Source organism: Pinus tabuliformis, chromosome 2_1 (genome assembly GCF_031772625.1).
Source record: "Pinus tabuliformis cultivar Carrire ecotype Pingquan chromosome 2_1, CPIR1, whole genome shotgun sequence".
Taxonomy (NCBI): Eukaryota; Viridiplantae; Streptophyta; class Pinopsida; order Pinales; family Pinaceae; genus Pinus; species Pinus tabuliformis.
Window position 1 is genome coordinate 1298799 of NC_142299.1, and position 22749 is coordinate 1321547.

Below are 22749 nucleotides of genomic sequence, written 5' to 3' on the forward strand. Positions count from 1 at the left end.
CGTACCTCAAACAAACTCTTTGGTGACGGCCAACTCATAATCACTGCAATCTTTTCTGGGTCCATCTTTAACTCGTTCTCTGCAACTACAAATCCCAGATAGATCAGCTCTTTCTGCAAGAAAGTGCATTTCTTTAAATTTATCAACAGTTTGTTTTGCTGCAGCTTCTCAAATACCTTTCGAATATGCTGAAGATGCTCTCTTTTCGTTCTGCTAAAAATTAAAATATCGTCCAGGTAAACTATCACGAACTTGCCAATAAACTATTTCAACATCTCGTTCATCAGCCTCATAAATGTACTCGGAGCATTACTCAACCCGAATGGCATGACCAGCCATTCATACAACCCTTCATTGGTTTTGAACACCGTTTTCCACTCATCTCCCTCTCTAATTCTGATCTGATGGTACCCACTCTTCAGATCTATTTTTGTAAAATAATCTGCCCCGCTAAGATAGTCCATCATGTCGTTCATTCTGGGTAAGGGAAATCTGTAACGAATCGTAATTTTGTTTATAGCCCACGAATCGGTACACATTCGCCATTCTCCACCTTTCTTAGGTGCAAGCACCGTTGGTACTGCACAGGGGCTCAGGCTTTCTCTGATTAGTCCCTTATCCAACAACTCCTGCACTTGTTTGCGTACTTCTTCATTGTCCTTTGGACTCATTCTGTACGCTGCCTTATTTGGCAAGCTTGATCCTGGTATAAAATCAATGTGATGGCTGATACTCCTTTTGGGAGGCAATTTATCAGGTAACTCATCAGCCGCAATGTCTTGGAATTATTCCAACAGCTCCTGTATTTCTTTAGGCAGTTCTGATTTTTCCAAGTTCAGCAACACTGGCTTCATCCTCCTCACAACTGCAAAATTAACTTCATTTTCTTCCACCTATTTCACAAACTGTTTTCCTCCAATTAACAGTGCCTTTGTTCCGCTTGGTTCTGCTGTATCTTCCTCCTTGATGGGTACAAGTGTGTGTTTGACCACATCCTTTGTAAACTTATAACAATTTGTCTTCCCATCGTGTGTCACCTTCCGGTCACACTGCCATGGTCTTCCAAGCAGTATATGGCACACGTCCATTGGCATAATATCGCAGACCACTGTGTCGTGGTACTTGCCAATGTGAAATTCTACCTCGCATTGTTCATCCACTAATAGCTGGTGGCCTTTCTGTAGTCACGACACCTTGTAAGGTGTGGGGTGCTTTAGCCGCTTCAGTCCCAGCTTTTCCACCATCTCGGTGGCAACTAAGTTGTCTGTAATTCCGCTGTCTATTATCAAGTTGCAGCACTTTCCATGCGATTTACAGACTGTCCGGAATAGTGCTTTCCGCTGTGTTGGTTCAGCCACCTCCTTGGCTGGTTTTAACAACACTTTATTCAAAATTAAAGCTTCCCCCGTTTCCGCCATGTCCTCCACCTCCCGGGGTTGTGCTTCAGCTTCCTCAGGCTGTGCCATAAGTGTTCCTCTCTGGCCTGCTTGTTCAACTTCTGGACATTCGAAGGATCTGTGCCCCCATTTATGGCACCTGTAGCACTGGACATTAGTCCCTCTTCCGTGACCATTTCCTCGTCCTCGCTGATATGACCGACCTCCTCTAGTGCTTTCTCCTTTCTCTGCTGTCCTTGAAGTTTTGGAACTGCTGCCTTCATCACTGTTTGCGGCAGTTTTCCCTCTGCCGTAGGACTGTCCTCGTCCTCTGCCATTCCCTCTCCCTCTCCTGTTATTCTGCTTTCGATTGATTTTCTCCTCAGCCTTCACAGCACTCTGAAAGGCTTCTTCAATATTACGGGGAGAAAGAATACTGATTTCATCCAATATTTCCATCCTTAAGCCATTTACGTACCTCGCTGTTTTTTCTGGAGTATCATCCGTATAACCAGCACGTAAATTTACTCGGTAAAACTCTTCTGTGTACTCTTTGACAGTCATACCCTTCTGTCTCAAATTCTGTACTCACCGATATAGTTCAACCTGGTAGTCTTTCGGCAGAAATCTGCCCTTCAATTTTGCCACCATTCTTGACCATTTTCGTATCGACAATTTGTTCATCTGTTTTTTGTCCGCTTGGACACTGTCCCACCACAAGAGGGCGTGCCCCTTTAATTTAGTTGCAGCGAATCTAACTCTTCTATCCTCACTGACTTCCTCATTTTCAAAATACTTATCTAGTTCGCTGATCCAGTCCAACAGGACATCTGCGGACAGACTGCCATTGTAAGTGGAATCTCTGTTTTGGGTTTGCTGCTGGCTAATAAAACTGACCGCAACAGTCTCAATTCTGGAGTTTCTTCATCTGACCCGTCTGTAGCAGTTACTGCTTCCTCCTCACTGTCATCTCCAAGTTCCGGGTCTCTTCGCCTACCCGCCTCCACTGCTTCCAAACGAGCTGTAAGAACTCTGATCTGTTCTCTCAATCCTTCATATGCTCCTCGGCGTACACCTCTTCCACGTCCTCGTCTTGGCGCTTCCATTTTTTCCTACTTCCTCAAAACACTGCTCTGATACCACTTGATGGGGCCAGCCCACGTGATCCCGGATTTCCGTCTGCTAATGTGTATCACACCGTGGCAAAGGTTATGATATGTTGGTTGATTGTTTGATTGTATGAATCAATGCGGAATCGGTACTTAAGGATTTGTTTTTAATGAGGTAGTACCCCGGTCTCACCTCCACTCAACAGCTGTCTGCCTCGGAAACTTCACAAGGGTTTGGAGTCTTAGGGTTCTCGACCCTTCGCGCCTATTCACTTCTGCCGTTCACGGTTGCTGTCGTTCCTCTTTCGCTTTGCGAGCCTGTGACCTCTGGTTGCTGTTTGTGGGTTGTAATGTTCTTTGTTTCTGGATGGTTTGGTCCACTGGTTCGATACCCAGCTACCCTTCTAACGATGGTTGCGGCTATATGTTTGGCATTGCCTGTTCCTCCGACGTTTACTACTTGTAATGGTAAGTTTCGAAGCGTTGCTGTGCGGTTAGGGTCTCAGTGATTATTCTGGTTTGCTTTAGTCGTTTTCCTTGGAGCTCTTTACGGTTTCTGTATCTATACAGTTCGTGGATGCCTGTGAATGATTGGGGTTTGTTTCCTTACTATTTTCAATTTGTTCCTCTTATAACTTCCATGCTCCTCTGCAACGGTTTTGGTGACTGCTCTGTTCTTGACGGTTCGGTGACGACGTTCTTAGCTAGCAATTCCGCAAGCAAACTCGGTAAGTTAATGTTCCATGCCATATTTATTTGTATGCTCCTTTTCCTGTTTCTTATGTCGCGGCTCCTTCGTGGGCAGGTGTTTCTTCTGGGTTGGTTGGAGGTCCTGTTGTCGTGGAAAGGTAAACTCGACTTCGGGTTCTTCTTTTTGTGTTCTTGTTCCTTCCTTATGTTTTCTTTAATTGTTAATGTTGCCGACCTAACTACATTTCCATACCCATTTCCTTGCAGGTGGGATTGTGCACGGTTGCCATCTTCATGTCCTCAGTAGTCTGCGATCCCGGGTAGCTCTTTCTCTTTGCTGTTTGGTAGTTATTACTTGGGTTTCTTCGACCCTCTAGGTCGGACTTACGTGCAGACTCTAGGCTGTTCTGTTCTCGAGTCGGTCTTTCGTTGTTCTTTGGCTGAGATTACGGTGTTGAGCCTTGGTGTCAATTCATTATCATTCACTGTAGGGTTATGACCGTGTCTGTGGTCCTGAGTCGTTTGACTATTTTTGGACAGTATGTATTGGAAACTTACACAGGGATTTTTTATGTGTAATGTACCTATTGGCTATATAGCTTATTTATATGGAACTGTGATTTTATGAACGATAAGGCCTGTGTGTTATATTGCATACCTGGAATTCGGTTGTGTGTGCTTGGCTTTGTTGCTTCCTCTAGCACGTTATTGCTTTTCTTTATGCAACACTTGAAACACGCTCTGCTTAACAGTCTAGTTTAATATATCTGTCTGCACCATCACACAGTTTGAACACAATATATATATGAATGCTCAGAATATTTATTTCTCTCTTATCTCTGCTCTTGTTTGTTTTCACGAAGTCGGAACCCCCACAATGGTTCATTCCGCTCCTTCTATAATTCTGTTTACAAAGGCAGTTGTTCATTACATAACTGCTGTTGGTTATATCATTAGTTTCTATAGTTGGTTGCTAACTGACACATTCTGTTTGTCTTTGTATCTTTCCAACCGTAATATGGTTGTTTCCAAAAACATAAATGTTTCCTAATTTGTTACTGTTCCTAATTAAAAGTAAAAATATCACATTATTGTTTTTCTTAGGTTCTGGAAATAAAAAAAAACAGTACATAGTTAATTACATCGTAAGGCATTTCCCTTTGAAATGAATTGCCCCAGCCGCCGCCGTGTCCTATTGTTGACCGTGGATTTGTGGTGTTAGACGATTGAATGAAGTGTGATCGTTGATCCAACGCTGATCCAAAATTGAACAGTTCCAAAACTGAATAGTTAATGAGGAAGCGGGACGGACGCACCGCCAGCGAGCCATTCGTTTCGCAGCTGACACATGCTTGGCTCGCACTGCCAACAAGGGCTCTGCCTGGACTCAAGCTCTGACGGATGATTTCAGATGTTCCTCATTCCGCCTCGCAAATCCCCTAGGCTCAACCTTACGACTCCTCTTCCTCGCCCACAAACAATACAGAAGCCCGAGAGCGCAGATCAGGAGGGCTGCAGCAGCACCCATGACACAGTAGGCCATAACTCGGCCACGCGACGTGGTCTGGACGAAAGGCAGCCTGAGGACACACTGAGCAGTGCTTTGGGTTTTGGGGCCGAATTCATTAGCCACTCCAGCGGCATGCAGACAAGTGAAATAGTAGCATATCTTAGAGGTTACCACGTTTGTCAAGTTTGTGTACATTTTTACCAGCTCTCTCTCAACAAGGTCTCCGCTATCCTTGCATGCCTGACAAGCTGCCAGATCTGAGAGGTCGCCTTTGCAAGCAGAGTCCAGTGGAGTAATTCCCAGTTTGCGCATCCAGTCCTGCTTGGTTTGTATGCCAGCGCAAACATTTCAAGTTCTCAGGGTGGAATTCGACCTGTCTGTTATCCGCCAGGTTGGCATTAACTAACCCTTTACCCACATTTTTTGGATCTACAAAAGCCTTTTTAAATTTCTGTATTTCAGGCTCTGAATTGATCACGGTAGAACAATTTAGCGGTTAATTCAGGCTCTTGCAAGGTGGCCTTTCAAATGTTTGAATGGCCTTTCAGATATTTGACACGCTCCCGACCCCTTTACAGATAGTCGAAAATGTAGCAAATTGCTTTGGGTACTCCCTTTCCAGTTTTAGTTTCTTCAAAAATCCCACCAAAAAGAAAAGAAAAAATTGCAGCTTATAAGAAGGCTTCCGCACTCATTTGTATCATGAACTACTTCTCTTTTGGTGCTTCATTAGAATTCCGTTGAAGACTACGAATCGGGGTAATGGAGTATAAGCAAGTTGGATATTTTTGTGTGCTCAAGGCAGGGCCTGTCAGCGGCATTAGCAGACCCCAAGAAAAAATGGTGAGGCTTCTGCCAAAACGGGGGGCCATAAAAGGACTGATATTTGCTGCTGTAGCGGCATCAGTTCTGGCATCACCCAAGGTCCTTAAAAGGAGGGGGCAAATGTTGTACAAAATAATTCGTTCTTCCCGCAATATCTGCTGCCCTGAAAAATTGTATCGCACTATATCTGGGCTGGACTAAATAGTGGAAAGGTGAGCCTGTGAATTGCAGCCAACATTTCAAAGGTTTTGTAATAAGAGGTCTGCTATTTTGGGAGGTTGTTGTAAATGTACAGGGACCAGCTTTTCTGGGGCAGGGTTATATCTGTACAGAGATCAGCCTTTTTTTCTTGAATTATACTATCAATTTTTTATTTTCTTTTGTATAGAGCTTCTGCTCTCAGAGGGGGCGCAAGGCACTCGCAGATCCAGCATGGACCTGAATGGTAGTTGTAAGTTAATGCCATTAGAGTTCATTAGTCTGCTCTGTGGCCAGGACTCGCCAGTTAATTGTACAGCGTTTGGTTGTATCTTTATACATTTTGATGTAGATTACTGTATAAAGATGATACTTCCCCTCCAAGAATGCGTCGGAGGTAGAAAAGGATACCATGAATTTTTTGCTATGGGACCATCATGCTTGATTTATGTATAAAAGAAAAAGAACAAAAAAGGGGAAAAAGGGTTACCTTGGGTATTCCAAAATTCCGTATATGTAATCAATGGTTACTGTTTTATTTCAATCGATTTTCGGTTTACATGTTTTATTTCTTTTAATGATAAATTAAATTAGAAATTGATGTATATACAGACAAGCTTCTTACTCTAGTTCGGAATCCCACATCATTTGACACACCACAACATCGTCGGATTCATCATCATTTCAAGGTCTAAAATCCCCCAAGAATAGCGTTATCATCTACTAAAGTTCCGGAAAACATTCTTACTCAAGAAACATGATTTATTTTCATATTAGATTTTGAAAATACGCCAAAGTCACTAATGCTATGATGATACAACAATAGTTCCAGTATCTGCTGCAATTCATTACATATGTTTCGGTTGATCTTTCAATTGAACTTGTTCTTATAAATGTGGTTGACAAGTTCCATAACATCAGTCCCACAGCTTTGGAAATTTCTATTTTCAGGTCACCAACGCTTCGACGCCTTTACTTCTGCCAGTGTAAATGAGACCTTGATTCTTAACCATACTGGCAAGGGCTTCAATTTTTTCTCCCTGTACAGTAATAACAATTTTTAGTTAGTAAGGGTAACAAATATCTAATGGTTTTAACAGATTTTAGAAATCAGGACATTGCCCAAACTGAATGCTATTTCCATATGTATTATAGAATCACTGTAGGCAAACGGTGTATTTTCTTAAAAGGAATGCTGTGATGTACCATTAAAGCTGTTACAACCAACATTATCTGAGCGAAAAACTTTGTTAAAAAAATAACAGAAACTCTCCATGAACAGTGATAACGTAATAGGAAAGCAAATCAACCACAGTATAAAATAAGTATAAGATTATAAGTGGAGAAAATCCTTACATGATTACAAACTCTGGGACAATAATAATGGAGAGAAGAATGATTTCAGAGTTTAGTTCCAGAGAAATAGACAGTCTTCTTGCACCTTAATTTTGGTGGCAAGGGTTTACAATGTACATCCTCTGTTCAGTGCTGTATCTTGCTGTGACTGAAGCATCCTTCTGGCTCCTGCCTTTTCTCTATGTGGCAAGGGTATACAATGTACATCCTCTGTTTAGTGCCGCATCTTGTTGTGACTGAAGCATCCTTCTGGCTTCTGCATTTTCTCTATGTGGCAAGGGTATACAATGTACGTCCTCTGTTCAGTGCTGCATCTTTCTGGCTTCCGCCTTTTCTCTATCTCCTTGTCGCGGTTTCCTCCTCTCTGCACCCATTGTCATCTGAGAAACTCCGATTAATACGGCAGAGTTAAGGTTTCTTACTTCTAAGTTCTTTCCAGTTATTTTCACATGGCTCTCTGACATGTGGGTTATGGATCTCTGATCCGAGCTTTGCACTTCAAAGGTATAAATGCTTCGATGCCAAAATTATCTGTTTTAACCAAGGTGAAGAAAATTGTCTCAAAATGGTTTAAATATATTTTAAAAATGAAGACAATGCCCCAATCTGAATGTTATTTCCACTTATAATAGAATAATTGTGGGCAAAACGGTGTGCTCTCTTGGGGAAATACTCTGACATTTATCTGTGGCTGTGCCATTACAAGCCATTGCATCCAGCAATATCTGAGCCAAAAACTCTTCTAAAACAGTAACAAAACCCATGCATGAACAGTAAAAACGTAACAAAAAAATAAACAAATCCAGTCTATAATTAAGCACAGGATTATAAGTGGAGAAAACCCTGGGGTAGTTTAATACTCCAGGATTATTAACTACTAATTGGAGAAGAATGATTTACAAAGAAATTGTCTTTTTGCACCATAATGTCGGCGGCAGGAGTTTACAATGTATATCCTATGTTCAAATCTGTGTCTTGCTGTGACTGAATATTTTTCTGGTTTCTGCCTTTACTCCCTCTTGTCTCCTCGTCCAACGTTGCCAGAGAAACTCTAATAAACACTGGTGAGTTAATTTTTGCCCCTCCTTCACAGTTATTTTCACATGGTCATCCGACCTGTGGCTAATAGATCTCGGTTCCCGTCTTCACATTTCCATGATGCAAATGCTTTGATACCAAAATCATGTCTTAATCTCTGATCCATGGGTCATGGATCTCTGTTCTGAGCTTGGCACTCCCAGGATGCAAGTGCTTTGATTCCGAAACTATATGTTTTAACACCTGTCCTATGTCCTATGGGTTATGGATCTCTGCTTTCGGCTTTGCATTTCCAGGATGCAAATGCTTTGATACCAAAACTATTTAACTATGGGTCATGGATCTCTGCTTCCGGCTTTGCATTTCCAGGATGCAAATGCTTTGATACCAAAACTATTTAACTAGTGAGAAGAAAGTTTTCTCCAATGGTTTTAGCATATTTTAGAAATCAACGCATTGCCCCGTATTGAATCCTAACTGTAGGCAAGATGGTGTGTTTTCCGGGAAAAATGTTGTGGCATTTATGTGTGCCACTAAAAGCTCCCATAACTGATAATATCTGCGCAAATAATTCTTCTACAGCCTCAAAAAGCGTTGTGCATGAATAGTTTAAAGTGAACAACAAACTACATGAATCCACACCATATATTAAGCACGAGATTATACTGGAGAAGCCCTGTCCGGATAAAAAAATTCGAAGACTATATTAATCGAGAAAGGAATGAATTATAGAATTTGGTAGCAAAGAAATATACAATCTTCTTACACGGTGATGTTGGCAGCAAGTGTTTAAGATTTACATCCTCTGTTCAATACTGCGCTGTGCTGTGACTGTGGCATGTTTCAGGCCTCTGCTTTTTATCATCTCCTTTTCGCTGCTTACTCATTTGTCCCCGTAACACTGCAGAAGGTAGGGTTTGTAACTGCATTCTTTTTTATAATCCAAAATTGGTTAGTCTTTAAAACCTAGGTTGGAAATTTAGAGTAGAAAATAAGGGGAATTTTGATAAGATTATGATAAAATTTGGTAGAAATTTTTGAGTAATTTGGATCTTATGCTTTCGGAATGAAGCATTCCTAGAAGGGAGGTAATTGTTATGGCCCTCCAGTGAATTTAAGGAGTCCTGGAACTGGAACTACACTAGTAATGGCTGAGAATTAGTATATATTTGGTGTAAATATATGATATTATTATGATCATTGACATGCACAATTGTCTATGATCATTTGATATTGCAATCTTTTGGGTATCAGGAGTTATTCTCCTAGTATCTGAGGAGTCATAGTACAACTTATCATTATTCTTCTTAGGAATTGTGCTCCTCATTTATATTTGACGTGTTCAGGGTTTATTATGTTCTTTTGGGTGTTTTGGATCAAAGTAGTCTACTCTGATGAAAATTCTATTGATTCCATATTAATAAAGGATCAACAAAATTCGTAGTGCTAATTCTGCCATGGCAAACCCCTCAGCTCCAGGTTGGTTGCTCTATATGAATTGTTGACGTTCATTTTTATCTCAATTCTACAGGTTACAACTCTGCAAGTTAAAATAGTATAGAATCGTAGATCCATATTAGCTTTCGTGTATATATATATATATATATATATATATATATATATATATATATATATATATATATATATATATATGGAAGAGGGTTTAAACAGGTTGAAGGAATGTACGGTGAGTGCAGGGTTCCAGCAATTGAATGATGAGGCGACACAGGTAACGCAGAGTATATTTATTTGAAAATTCTTTGTGTCTATCCCTCTGATTATTGGTTACAAATAAGATTGGCTCAATAAATGGGGAATTGATTTGATTTTAAAAATTTCATGCAACGATGTGAAGTAAAATACATCCTCCATTCCTCATAGCAGGTGGCTTATGAATATGGAGCGTCAGTAATCATTGAGAAAGAGGTTAACCATGCAGCATCTGCCTTTCTTTAAGCCGAGAATTTCAATTATTCCTCAGTATGGAAAATTCGGTGGTAGATTTGTGAGTAGTGGGTATTGGGGAGTAAAATGAAGAATCTAAGCATTTATCTTGATTAGATTCTCTACATCCATGGTTAGGTGGCAGCAAAGTTAGATCCCTCATTGCACAGCAATCGAGAGAAACAGGGCCTACCAATATCACTGTTCGAAATGGTGCAAAAGTAAATTCAACCATTAGCTACATGGATTTTGTTATGGTCTCTTAGGAGCATTTGATTAATAATGGTATTTTGTTATGGTCTTTTAGGTGCATTTAATTAATAATGGTTTTTTCAAAATTTGAGGATGAATTTTGAATTATTTCTTCTATTCCAGAAGCATTGACAACAATGCAAGGACGAGAGAGTAGCAGAAAATGCTTGGCAGACTGTGCCCTTGAATTTGGCAGGGATGCCTTTAGAGGTATTTATCTATTGATCAAACCATGTCAGTCCTAATGCTACAGAGATTATGTGAAGACTATTTGACCTCAATGTTATGAGAACATATGAAGCAATTTGAACAACTACAGCTACAACGTCAACAATAATGTTTCATCCTTGCTTAAGTCAATGCAGCGCAATCAAAATTTCCAAAAGCAGAAGTTCCTAAGCGCATTGAATGAATGCCAATAGAATTTCAGACTTCCCTACATTCAGAACATGCATTGGACCACCTAAGCAACTGCTCATCACAAATATTTTGAATTCTTTTCAACAGGACTAAGATTGGTATACGTCAAAATTTTCTGGATACTCACTCAAAATAGATTGTTCTTTCTACAACTGACCTATATAATAGTTTCTATGGTATACATGAAAATTGTCATAATTTGTGCATGGAACGAACGGTAGTAGCTTACTATATTCTGTGTATAGCAATAGGTATATACAATCATTGTATCAGGTGCAAAGAAACTGTCTATGGCTTCAGGCCTTTATTCATCGGACCATTGTAGCATTTCACTATGGTATATTATTGTTTATAGAGGAGTAGAAAAGTTGTTCATACAAAAGCCTTCCTAAAGATGAGAAGGCTTATACTTCCAATTTCTGCATAAGAGCAGAAACTTGTATGATAATATTCCTATATTTAATCAGAAGGTTTGCAGTTAAAATCTCCATAGTATTCGTGGGATGCATAGCTATAATAATCATCAGATTAGAATGTTTGCAAGAGATCAGGAGACCCATATCTGCAATTAAGTTTCTATATCAAACCATACTAAAGCAACAATATCAAATAAGGAGGAGACATTACATAAGAAAGTCTCCAAGACTTGCTAATATTGCTTGTCATGGTATGAAAAATCTGGTTTACCTCTGTATCAGATCTGTAAAGATCTTAGAATGAGATCCAGACATATTAATGTGAAAATTTCTGTGTATATTAGATATAAAAGATTTGAGTTTTGGGTTATCAAAGCTATAGATTGAGAACTACATGGATTGCTTGATAGGATGGCTGGTTCGATTTGTATATGAGGATTGCTAGCTTCTTTGTGGTGGTAGTGTGAGATCAATTGGGAATTGCTACTCGTTTCATACTTCAAGAGGGAAATGAATTTCCCAATGATGGCGGTGATGAAGGAACCCAGCTAAAGCACAAAGAATAACATAGCTGATTGAATAAAAAAATCAATTGTGTAAATACAAATAACACACCCTACAAAGTGATGTCTTCTTTTTCTGTAAGGTTATCATTTTATCAGTATTTATAGAACATAAACAGTCAGCAAAGCTACAAATGTGAACTATTAATTGGTTTCTGTTAGTCAATTCCAGTTTGTGCCCATATGGAATACTGTCCAGCGTGTTTCTTTGCAAAATAACAATTGGTTTTCTGTAGTATGAAGGAGCTGCAACAGAAGATGGCCGGAAGCCAAGCATCTTTGACACTTTCACGCACAGGGAAGGTATGTTTCATCACATATCTTCATTCATCCCTTCATTTGCATTCTACCCAGTTCCTTACTTTACTTTGGGACTTTCAAGGACAAGGCTGGAAGTGAGCTGTTGTTTGTTTAACTGTATTGTCAGGGATTACTGTGGATTGAGGTAAGGGAGATGTAGCTGTTGATCAATACCATCGTTACAAGGTATTATTATCTGCAAATCTAAGAACAATAAATGTCAGTAGGACAACCTATATGCAGTGGCTACTTGTAAGCCATCCTCAAGCTTTATGTGCATGTCCAACCCCATTATTTTTGTTTTCATACTAATGTATCAATAGTTAAACTCCTAGATGATTTGGGTATCAACTTGATGCAAAATTTCATGTGGGTTTTGAAGGAGGATATTGATCTAATGTCTGCGATGGGAGTAGATGCCTTTAGATTTTCAATCTCATGGCCCAGGCTTATTCCTGGTATATTTCTGTTTGAGCTTTGACCACATGTTTAATCCTGAGAATTTAGTAAACACTCAATGGAAAATGGTAGGAAATAACTATTTCACATATATTGATGCAGATAGCGAAGGACCCATCAAACCAAAAGGCGTTGAGTACTATAATAACCTCATAAATGAGCTTTTGTCCCATGGTAGTATTTATTGACAAACTTGTCTGTCTACTTTGCTTTTATTCCTGTGACTATCATCCTCAAAACTGTTAATCATTTCACAATGCACGTCTCAGGCATTCAACCACATGTGACATTGTACCACTTTGATCTGCCCCAAGCTCTGTAAGATTCCTATGGAGGTTTCTTAAATCCACAGATTGTGTAAACATGTTATGTCATCTCCTGTTCTTTTTTTTCTTCCCATGTGGGTTGAAACACAAGTCAAAGGATCAATTTATTGGTGCATTAATAATCTTATGGTTAGAGAAGCTGAGTTTTCTAATCTACTTCGATCTTATGCAGGGAGGATTTTAAAGGTTATGCAGATGTGTGTTTCAAAGAGTTTGGTGATCGAGTGAAATATTGGTCCACTTTCAATGAGCCCAATGTTTTTGGCACTACAGGATATGATGACGGTGTTTTCCCACCTCAAAGATGTTCCCAACCATTTGGAAATTGTACTACTGGAAACTCAACTGTTGAGCCATATATTGTTGGTCACCATGTTTTGCTATCACATATAGCTGCTGTGGAGTTGTACAGGAAAACCTATCGGGTTCTTTTCCTCTTTGATCTATGTTCATCTCCATTCATTCTATGAGATTTTATAAATTTCTCGATGAATGCAGGAAAAGCAAAAGGGCTGGATTGGATTAGTAATTTTAGTACATTGGATGATACCTCTCACCAATAAATCCACAGATGTGGCTGCTACTCAAAGAGCAAATGATTTTATGGTGGGCTGGTGAGTGATTTCTTTAACAATGAATTTTCAAGTTAACTTATGTTTCCAGAACCTTGAGTACCATAGAGCAGTCTCACCAATTGTTATTTCTCCTCTTTTTCAGTTGGGGTTTTCGTAGTAATTTTAGTACATTGGATGATACCTCTTACCAATAAATCCACAGATGTGGCTGCTACTCAAAGAGAAAATGATTTTATGGTGGGCTGGTGAGTGATTTCTTTAACAATGAATTTTCAAGTTAACTTATGTTTCCAGAACCTTGAGTACCATAGAGCAGTCTCACCAATTGTTATTTCTCCTCTTTTTCAGTTGGGGTTTTCATAGTGATTCAAATAATTAATAGCTATATTGTTGAAGTGGATGCAAATAGGTGTACTTTTGTTTGGTTGAGGGCAGACAACCACCCTGAATTAATTTCTTTTTCCAAAATCCAGGCTTTTAGACCCATTTGTTTCTGGAGACTATCCAGGGAGCATGAGGAATATAGTGGGTTCTCGATTACCTTCATTTACAAAGGAACATGCTCAAAAGTTACAAGGGTCATTGGACTTCATTGGTGTCAATCACTATGTTACCAGGTATTGTTTTGATGTTCCAAGAAAAGGTGAACTTATGTCAAGAGACTATGCTCAAGATATGTCCATTGGAACTGCAGGTACGAGAGTCATTCTCACAAATAGATTTAACTCAATAAATCTCATCTTCTAACAGCCTTTCAACTTGGCCTCCTTAAATCTATGAAGAATAACGTTACTGTCTTCAAATCATAAAGGAAAATGGTTTTGATCCGTTGAAGTTTTATGTTATTTTAAATTCAAAAGTGATACATTGCAAGAACATTGGTATTAAGAACATTTTATGGCTGTTCTGTACTGCTTGATGAATGCAGTGGAATGAGATGGAATTCCCATCAGCTTTGATGTAAGAAGATTTTGAAGAATCACATGTCCTATTATAATCATATGTTTTCTTTTTCTTTTTAGCAGGAGCTTTTTATAAATATGAGTATGTAGATTTTTACAGTTCGATAGAAATTTTGGATTTAAACTATGCCTTAATTTAGAAACATAATTCTAAACTGAGAGACAAATAGAATCCAAAAATTCGACTAAACTTTTTATAAATTTTAAACAGTATGTTCTAAGTATGTTTATATCCTGACAAAAAAATATTTACCTCATGCTGAAATTTGTGGCAGAGATCATTTTTGGGTATGCCAGTTGTACCACAAAGCATGCAGGCAGTGCTTGAATATATTGAGGACCGTTCCCATAATACTCCTATTATTGTGCATGAAAATGGTGGGCACTCTTCTTATGTTATTCCTCTACCACAAGTTAGGTTTTCAGGTCCTCAATGAGAGCTCTCTGTACACTTAAGATTTATGCAGGTTCAAGAAAATATACGCAAATTGGTGCTACACTTTTTGATCATTGACCATCTAATTATCTGTTTTGGACTTACAATATCAGCTTTCATGTCTGGACAGGATTTTCAGAGCCTAATAATTCTTCTATTCCCCTTTCTGAGGCTTTGAATGACCAATTTAGGATGGATCTCCATCAAGAGGTCCTTCAGTATGTGCTTGCAACAATAAGGTATACCATTTCTGAAACATAAAACGTTTATTCATTGTGGCAGGAATTTGTGAAATGATGAATATCTCTCAGAAATAAAACGTTTATTCATTGTGGCAGAAATGGGTCAGACATCTGTGGATACTTTATATGGTCTTTCCTAGATGACTTTGAAGTTTTGAGTGGTTACACTTGGCAATTTGGTCTTCATTATGTGGACTTAAATGACTTTGAAGTTTTGAGTAGTTACACTTGGCGTTTTGGTCTTCATTATGTGGACTTCAATGACAATTTGAAGCGTTATCCCAAACTATCTGCTCATTGGTACAAGAGTTTTCTGCAGAGGCGGGAAAGCAAGGAATCAATACTTGAATCTCAAATTCTACTCAACACCTACACTCCTATGAACGTCTCATAGAACCAAGAATTGAAACTCAATTTTATGAAAACAATGCGGTATATTTTAGGCATGATTTTCTTATACAAATTTGATATTTATGTTTATATTCACTTCCAAAAATGCTTTTATAGCATTTAATATATGATGTTTATGGTAGGAAACAATGTATTAAAAAATCTCAATTGTTTTTTTATTTTTGTTTTTTAAGTTAGGATAGATCATATAAGTGTTAATGGATGTTCTTTTTTTCATTATCTTTATCATCATCACCATATTGGAATTTTCTAAAATTTCACTAGCTATCTCCAAATTGTTCTTTGGACCCTTACAAATTGTTCAATATTATATTTTTTTATTCTAGAGGCATCCTAGTCTTAAAGTGATATTTGAAACAAACTTTATGAGTCGTATACTTCAAAATAGGAGCTTCGGTGCTTCATGTTTGTCACAAGCAAAATCACGGGAGCTTAAATTATGAAATATTGAATGACAATCTTCGTTTTCTTAGAAAATATGACTCTAGTGCTCGCTAGCTGGTTTATTATTTTTCAATAGTCGTTGTTGGTGTGCCTAATGAGTATTCCTCATTATCTACACATATATGCCTTGTCTATTATTGTGGAGATTGTTGAATCTTAGTTGGATATGAGAGATTCTCTCCAACAAGATTTTCTCCTAGAATATAATGTGGAGTTAAGTTGTTGTTGGCTTGAAGTCTCAATGGAATAGTATATTTATCTTTAGTTGAAAACCTCCATGTCTAAATTCACATTGAATTAGATGGAATAAAAAATCCAATGTGTTTATGTGTGTTATGATTGTATTTTTGTGAATTATTGTGTTTCTTATTCAATTCTTTTGAAGTAAATTTGTTACAATAGTTTATTTATTTTGAGAGCTAATCCTTGAAATAATTGAAGAAACCACAAAAGAGAAACTCTGTACATACATGTTTCCTATCATGTTGGAAACTCTATACATAAAGTAACTGACATTTATGTGGAACAACTTGCTCTTTTTGTCCTTCTCAAATTCTTCAAGGATCTCTTAAAGTACATAATTGTTTTATAAGCTTCCTAAGAACCTTAATATGTTCCTGGGTTGGAAAACTAAAATGGTATTTTATTATTAAACAAGGTCATTCTATGTAGGGTTGAAATTTGATATCCTACCTCACAAGTTAAGAATTTTTTATGAGAAGTTCTAATTTAAATACTCATTTCATCTAATGTTCAAATTTTAATTCTTTAGTTGATCTCTTAATGTACACAATTGTTCCTTCTCAAATTCTTTAGTCATCCTTTTCAAATTCTTCAATAATCCTTTATTGTATACAACTCTTTTATCAAGCTTCCTAAAGCTTTAGTATATTCCTAGAATACAAAACTAAAATGATATCTTGTTCTTTAACAATTCATTTTATGCATGGTTGAGAGAAAAATGCATATTATGCTAATTGAGGAATGTTTCTCGCTTGTCGAACTTATAGTATTGAATTTAACACACTAACACTTTACAACAATGAACTAACAATATTCATGATGAAAATACCAATGTGGAAGATTCATCTACATAATGAAGAAGGCAATATGGGAGATTCCAATCACGTTCCAAGGCATTTTTTAAAATGTGGACATGACAAAAGGTTGTTGTGGAAGGTGTTGTTTGTATATGGGAAATTTCTTGATCATTGTGTATAATCCTAATGTTGATAGATATGTCTACTAAGTGGTTCCAGTTAATGGGGCATTGATTTGAGCGTTCAATATATTCTTATTCTTTATCAAAGTATTCTTTTGTTGTATTTGTGTTCTTCAATTTATGCCTTACGGCGTTTCCTTTGCAACATCTGGTGCAAATGCTAGTAATAACAATAGTAAAAGAAAAGAAAAAAACCAAGGCAGTGTTACTGCCCATCCATCAAACCATGTCCTCAGTCCTCTTTGGAAACTTTGTCTGCCTTCTCTCTGACTTTACCCTGTTGACCAGATGCTCCTGCATCAAATAGACCCGGGGTCTTAATTGTCTTAACTTTATTTTCCTGGAGAACCAAACATTCTGCCACAAATTTCCAAATATCAGATTTATGGTCATCCAAAAAATATTCCTTCTTGGCCCTGTGGTAAGTTTTTAAAAATCCTAAGTGCCCTTCGAAGGGGGAGGTATGCATTCCAAAAGAATATTTTGTTTGTGTTGGGAATTATTACAGATATATAAATGAACTTTGTACCATAATGAATTATTTCACCAGATAAATGTATCAGATGTACTGAGGTCTTGTTTTATCTTTTGAATGAGTGTCCACACCTCTTTGTCATTCTTCCATTCATCCCTTGATTCAGTTATACAATCATGTCAGATAATAGAAATGACACAGAGAAATGCTTCCACATACTCATCCTTTCTTGAGAGTGCATCTGCAACAACATTTTGCTTCCCTTTCTTATAGATTATTTCAAAGTCATAATCCAACATCTTTATGAAGCATTCTTGTCTCTATTATAAAGATAATGTTTGTTCCAAAAAGTATTTAATACTATCGTGATTTGTTTTTACCTTGAAGTGTCTTCCCATTAGGTAAAATCTCCATTTCTTTAGTGCATGTAGTATTGCCAACATTTCCTTCTCATAAATAAGTTTGTGAAAATATTTTCCCTTGATTAGACAACTTTCAAAAGAAATGGGTCTTCCTTCTCGCATTAAAGCAACACCAATTTCATTTCATGAGGCATCCGACTCCGTAATAAAGGTTTTTGTGAAGTCTAGAGTAGCTAAGATTAGTGCTTGGCACATTTCCTCTTTAAGATGTTCAAAGGCCTTAGATGTTTCTAGAGTCCAATAAAATGCATCTTATTTCAATAATGTTGTTAGAGGCATTGATATTTCCCATAATTCTTAACAAAATTGTGATAATACCTTGTTAACCTGAGAAATATCTCTAGGGTTGTGGGGATTCTCGATTCCAGGGTCTACGAGAACACCCTCATGAGATACAATATGACCCAAATATTTCACCTCCTGTACTCCAAAGAAACATTTGGAGGTTTTTTCATATAATTGTTTCTCCTCCAATAGTTTGAGCACCATGTCAACATGTTAAACATTATCCTTCCAAGGTTTGTTGTATATTAGTATATCATCAAAAAATACTAACATACATTTTCTAAGGACGGGTTATCACCTAAATATGCCTTAGGCTGAAGGAAGGCAAAATTCAGGGTAATCACAAACCACACTCAGTCTGGTAGCTAGCCCTACTAGAACAGGAGAGGGCTCTCTCCGCGTCACGCTCAGTGAATAAACAAATGATATGGTCTGAGATGACTTGCAGTGAATATTGATTTTAGGCTAGTAAATAAATATGGATACAAGAGGAAATTTTTGATAAATGATTGAGTCTCTGGGATGTATGGGACCAACGAACAGCATGAGCAGAGAATTTAACACAAAGGCACAAATTACTTTGTGAGGCAAGACAGGCGGAAAGTCTAGCAATTAAATCTGAAATAATGCGGAATGGAAAGATTGCTTAGGAGGGTGAAAAGGGCATAAACACATGAATCCTTTTCAACAGAAGAAGAACACATAACGTGAAACTTTCCCACAGGCAGAGCAATAAACATGAATTCTACCTTATCTTACTTAGAAAATTTCACTAGAAATGAATATGAATGAACAGTGAAACATAACGAAATACATATGAAACATAAAGAGAACACATTTGCTACACTCACACCACATGAATCTCATGAACCAAAGCCACTGCCTTTCATTAATTCTCTGTCAAAATATAAATGAAGAACTGAGTTTCTCTCCCACAGTCTCCCAGAAATTACAACCAACCCTTTGCAAATAGTTTTGCATACAATAAATAGACTACGCCATTGGGAAATAGAACGACCCAGAGTTGGGGAGTTTTTAAAATCATTACAAACCGGAAATGGAAAGCCAACCATTAGTGACAGGTGCAGCATTACAAAAATGACAAATAGCTTGGGTGACTGCTCGCCTTCCTTTGCCATTTGGATAGAAGGCAACCTTTAGTGAAAATATTCTTTAAACTTTGCCTTAGGTGCCGAAAAGAGTGTAGTGTAAATGAGCGGGCCCACTTGGAGAAAGTCGCGAATCGAAATGTCGCGGAGCAGAAGTGATTTTGGCCTTTGGGTCTATATGCACTGCGCCCAAAAATATATACGCCGCGCCACTTTGGAGGCGATTTTGAGGTACCTACTGGAGTCCAAATTGTGTCCAAGTGTGCCTGTTGGAAAGCCCTACCTGTCTACTTTCCAACCCAAGTGGAATTTATGAATTTGGTTCTCATTTTCCCCTCCAAAACTTCATTCGCCCAAGACTGCTTCCTGTGTGTCAAAATAAGGGTAGAGAGGTCATTTTTTGAGTGTTTTTGACCTCCTGGGGACTCAAAACTTGCCCAAACTTCTTGGCCATGTACTAGCAGTCGTGATTTTTAATGATGAATCCAAAAATGCAAACCATTCTTGATTTGGATCTCCCAATCCTAAGCGCCGCGCCATAGGGAGAAAAACCCTGTTTTGTGCCCAAAAATTTGTCACGTGACCAAAATTGCCCCAAATTTCTTGCAATTTGGGCTGGAGGTTCCCTATGAAGTGCTATGCTGGGCCACAAAGGCTTCAACCAAGATTCAAAGCCAATATTGCTATTTTTACCTCTTTTGTCTTTGTGTCGCTCTCCTCAATTTTTCCTTCAAACTCCTTATCCGAGCCTTTGAACTCATGTTCCGTGCCCTGTAGTGATAAACCATCTGCCTCAATATGGTTTTGTCCTTGTCGGACTTCTATAGCAGTCTCTCAAGGTTGATGTTGTTACCTCGAGCCAAGACTCTCGGTCATTGTTAATCTCTTGCTCTAATGGAGTGAGCTCAATCCTCCTATGTTGGGCAGCTTGGCAATTCTCGTGGATGTTTTGCAGCTCCATGATCTCATGCTGGTCTTCGAGCTGTTTGTTCCTCTGCTACAAATACCTGATAATCCACTTAGCCCTCTCCAAATTGAGTGACAAGTCTTGGATCTCCGTTTGTTGCTCCTGGACGGTCCTCCTAAGTTTGGCACTCTCCACATCTGTATCATCATCATGAATGAGGATGAAGTCAGCCTCTCGTTCACCTGATGGCCCCTCGTCATGCATGGGCTTCTTTCCCCTATCCTGTACCTGTGTTGCCAATGTTGGAAGCGAGGCCCCTTCCACCCCGGGTTGAGATAACACTCGCTTTGCTGCTGCAAACAAATGTATACTGCCTCTATGATAGGTGATGAATACTGGCATAGTAGTGGTCTCATGGCACTCATACTGATGAGAAGGACCACCTATCTAATGTTCAACCTCTGATAATACCTGTGAAGTGTTGAAGAGGTCACAGGAGATGAAGTCATCCCAAGTAATTCCCTGTAATCCCAGCTAATGAACACTGTTAAGTTGTTGCTGAGGGGTCTTGTGCTGCATGAAGGTGTTCATCCTCTCTATGTTCCTGCAAATGAAATATGGGATGTTCATCATCCGTACCCTTGTAAAGTGCATGAACAACCTGATGTGATAGGCATATAGACGAGAGAACCTCCCCTCACAGCTGAAATACTTCATGATCAACTTCATGAGTGGAGTATATTCATCTTTCAAATATCGGAATGGAAAGACTCTTTGGAGTTGCCTCAAGAAACTAGCCTTAATGTAAGGCTCATAATGTTGTCGATCAATCTTCTGTTTCTTGTACCATGGTTCTCCAACATTCGGTATGTCGGTTGCTAATGAGACAGTTTCAGGTGTCAGTGTGAAGGTGACACCGACCAAGATAGAGTGATCTCCATATAAGTGAAGCACAAAAAGATGGGCCAACTCACGATGAACTCGAACACTAACCACCTTCTGAAAAAACTCCAAACATGACAAATGCTGGAAACATGACATAGCAAGAGGGCAGGCCTGCAATTCTGTAAGTGTGGTTGGTTCATCCCTAACATGTTTGCCACTTTTATGATGTCTCCGGGGAGCCTGTTCTTTTGAAGATGAATCACTTTGGGTTTCCACCTCATACTCCGATGAATGCTCAGATGCCATGAATGTTGTATATGGACTGTGCTTGAATGGCCCTTTGATGATGTATGCAACTATGTGTTGTTATGAACTCCACCACCAAGGGGAACAATGCAAAAGGGAGTGTTAGGAAGGGGAATAATATGATGGGATTAGGGGTTATGGGGGGAAATTTTTTTTAGTGACATGTAGGAGGGTTTGGGGATTTTATAAGGTAGGGTTTTGGGGTTTTATGTTCGACAAATGAGTGGAGGAGATGGGGAATAGGGGTTTAGAAATGTTTTAGGGTAAGGAAAAAATAGGGAAAAATGGGATGGGGGCAAGGGAACAATGGAAAGAAGGGGAAAAATGAGAGGTGAAAGAGGAGCCTTGGCATCAACACAACAAGTTTGCAACCCTAGCAACAATGGTTTTGATGATTTCAAGTGGTAGGGTTTATGAGTTTTTATTGCAACTATAAATGGCCATGAACCACCATCACATTCATAAAAATAGATGAACAATCCAAGATGTCGACCCTACCTGTCAATTGGAAGGGATTCAAAGCGATTTGTTGCAAATTTGGCACAAATTCGGGCCTTTGTGGGTGTGCGCCACGCAGCAAATCCAGTGTGCCGCGCTCTGTGTGTGCACCACACCCGTGTAGTTTCACCACTGTGGGGTCGCGCCTTGTGCGCCGCGCTCCTCTGTGTGTGCGCCACGCCCTTGAAAGCACCTCCAACCTCACTCAAAACACACGCAAGTTCTCCCAATCACTTTGCAATGTTTCTCTATGACCTTGGTATGCAAAATGACTTTGTTTCTTGTGGGAATCTTATATAAAGACATTGGAGTCATGGATTTAATTTTTGTTTCTTCAAAACCCACTTTGCTAATGTTTTGTTTTGACACTTTTCCCTCATTTAATGCAACTCTGTATTTCAATTTTCACTTTGAATTTTTAGCTAAAATGATGAAAGTTTTTGGCACTTTTTGCAGGGGTTGTTGACATGGCATTTGGCCAAGGAAACCATGACTACGCCTGAAGACACCAATTGGAATTTTTTTTGAAAAATATCACAAATGACACAATGTTTGACTTTTCTTCAAAATAGAGTTATGAAGAACAGTCGTAATCTGTCAACCTGACGATGAAAATATTTAAATCATAACTTTGTAAGGACCTCCCTCTGACCTGCATAGCTTTATTGGACATGGTTGAAGACCAAATTGACTAATCCCTAGACCTAATGACTGAAAATGAATCTCGTCCATTAAAAGATCGAACATTGACTGTCATCGAATTTAGTGAACATTGACAAAAGACCTAA

The 22749-nt window shown here is 38.7% G+C and overlaps 1 pseudogene; it reads left to right on the forward strand.

Annotated features, from left to right (window-relative positions):
* The first annotated feature begins 5447 nt into the window (after positions 1 to 5447).
* Positions 5448 to 15391, forward strand: LOC149198391 (beta-glucosidase 22-like; annotated as a pseudogene).
* The last annotated feature ends 7358 nt before the right edge of the window (positions 15392 to 22749 follow it).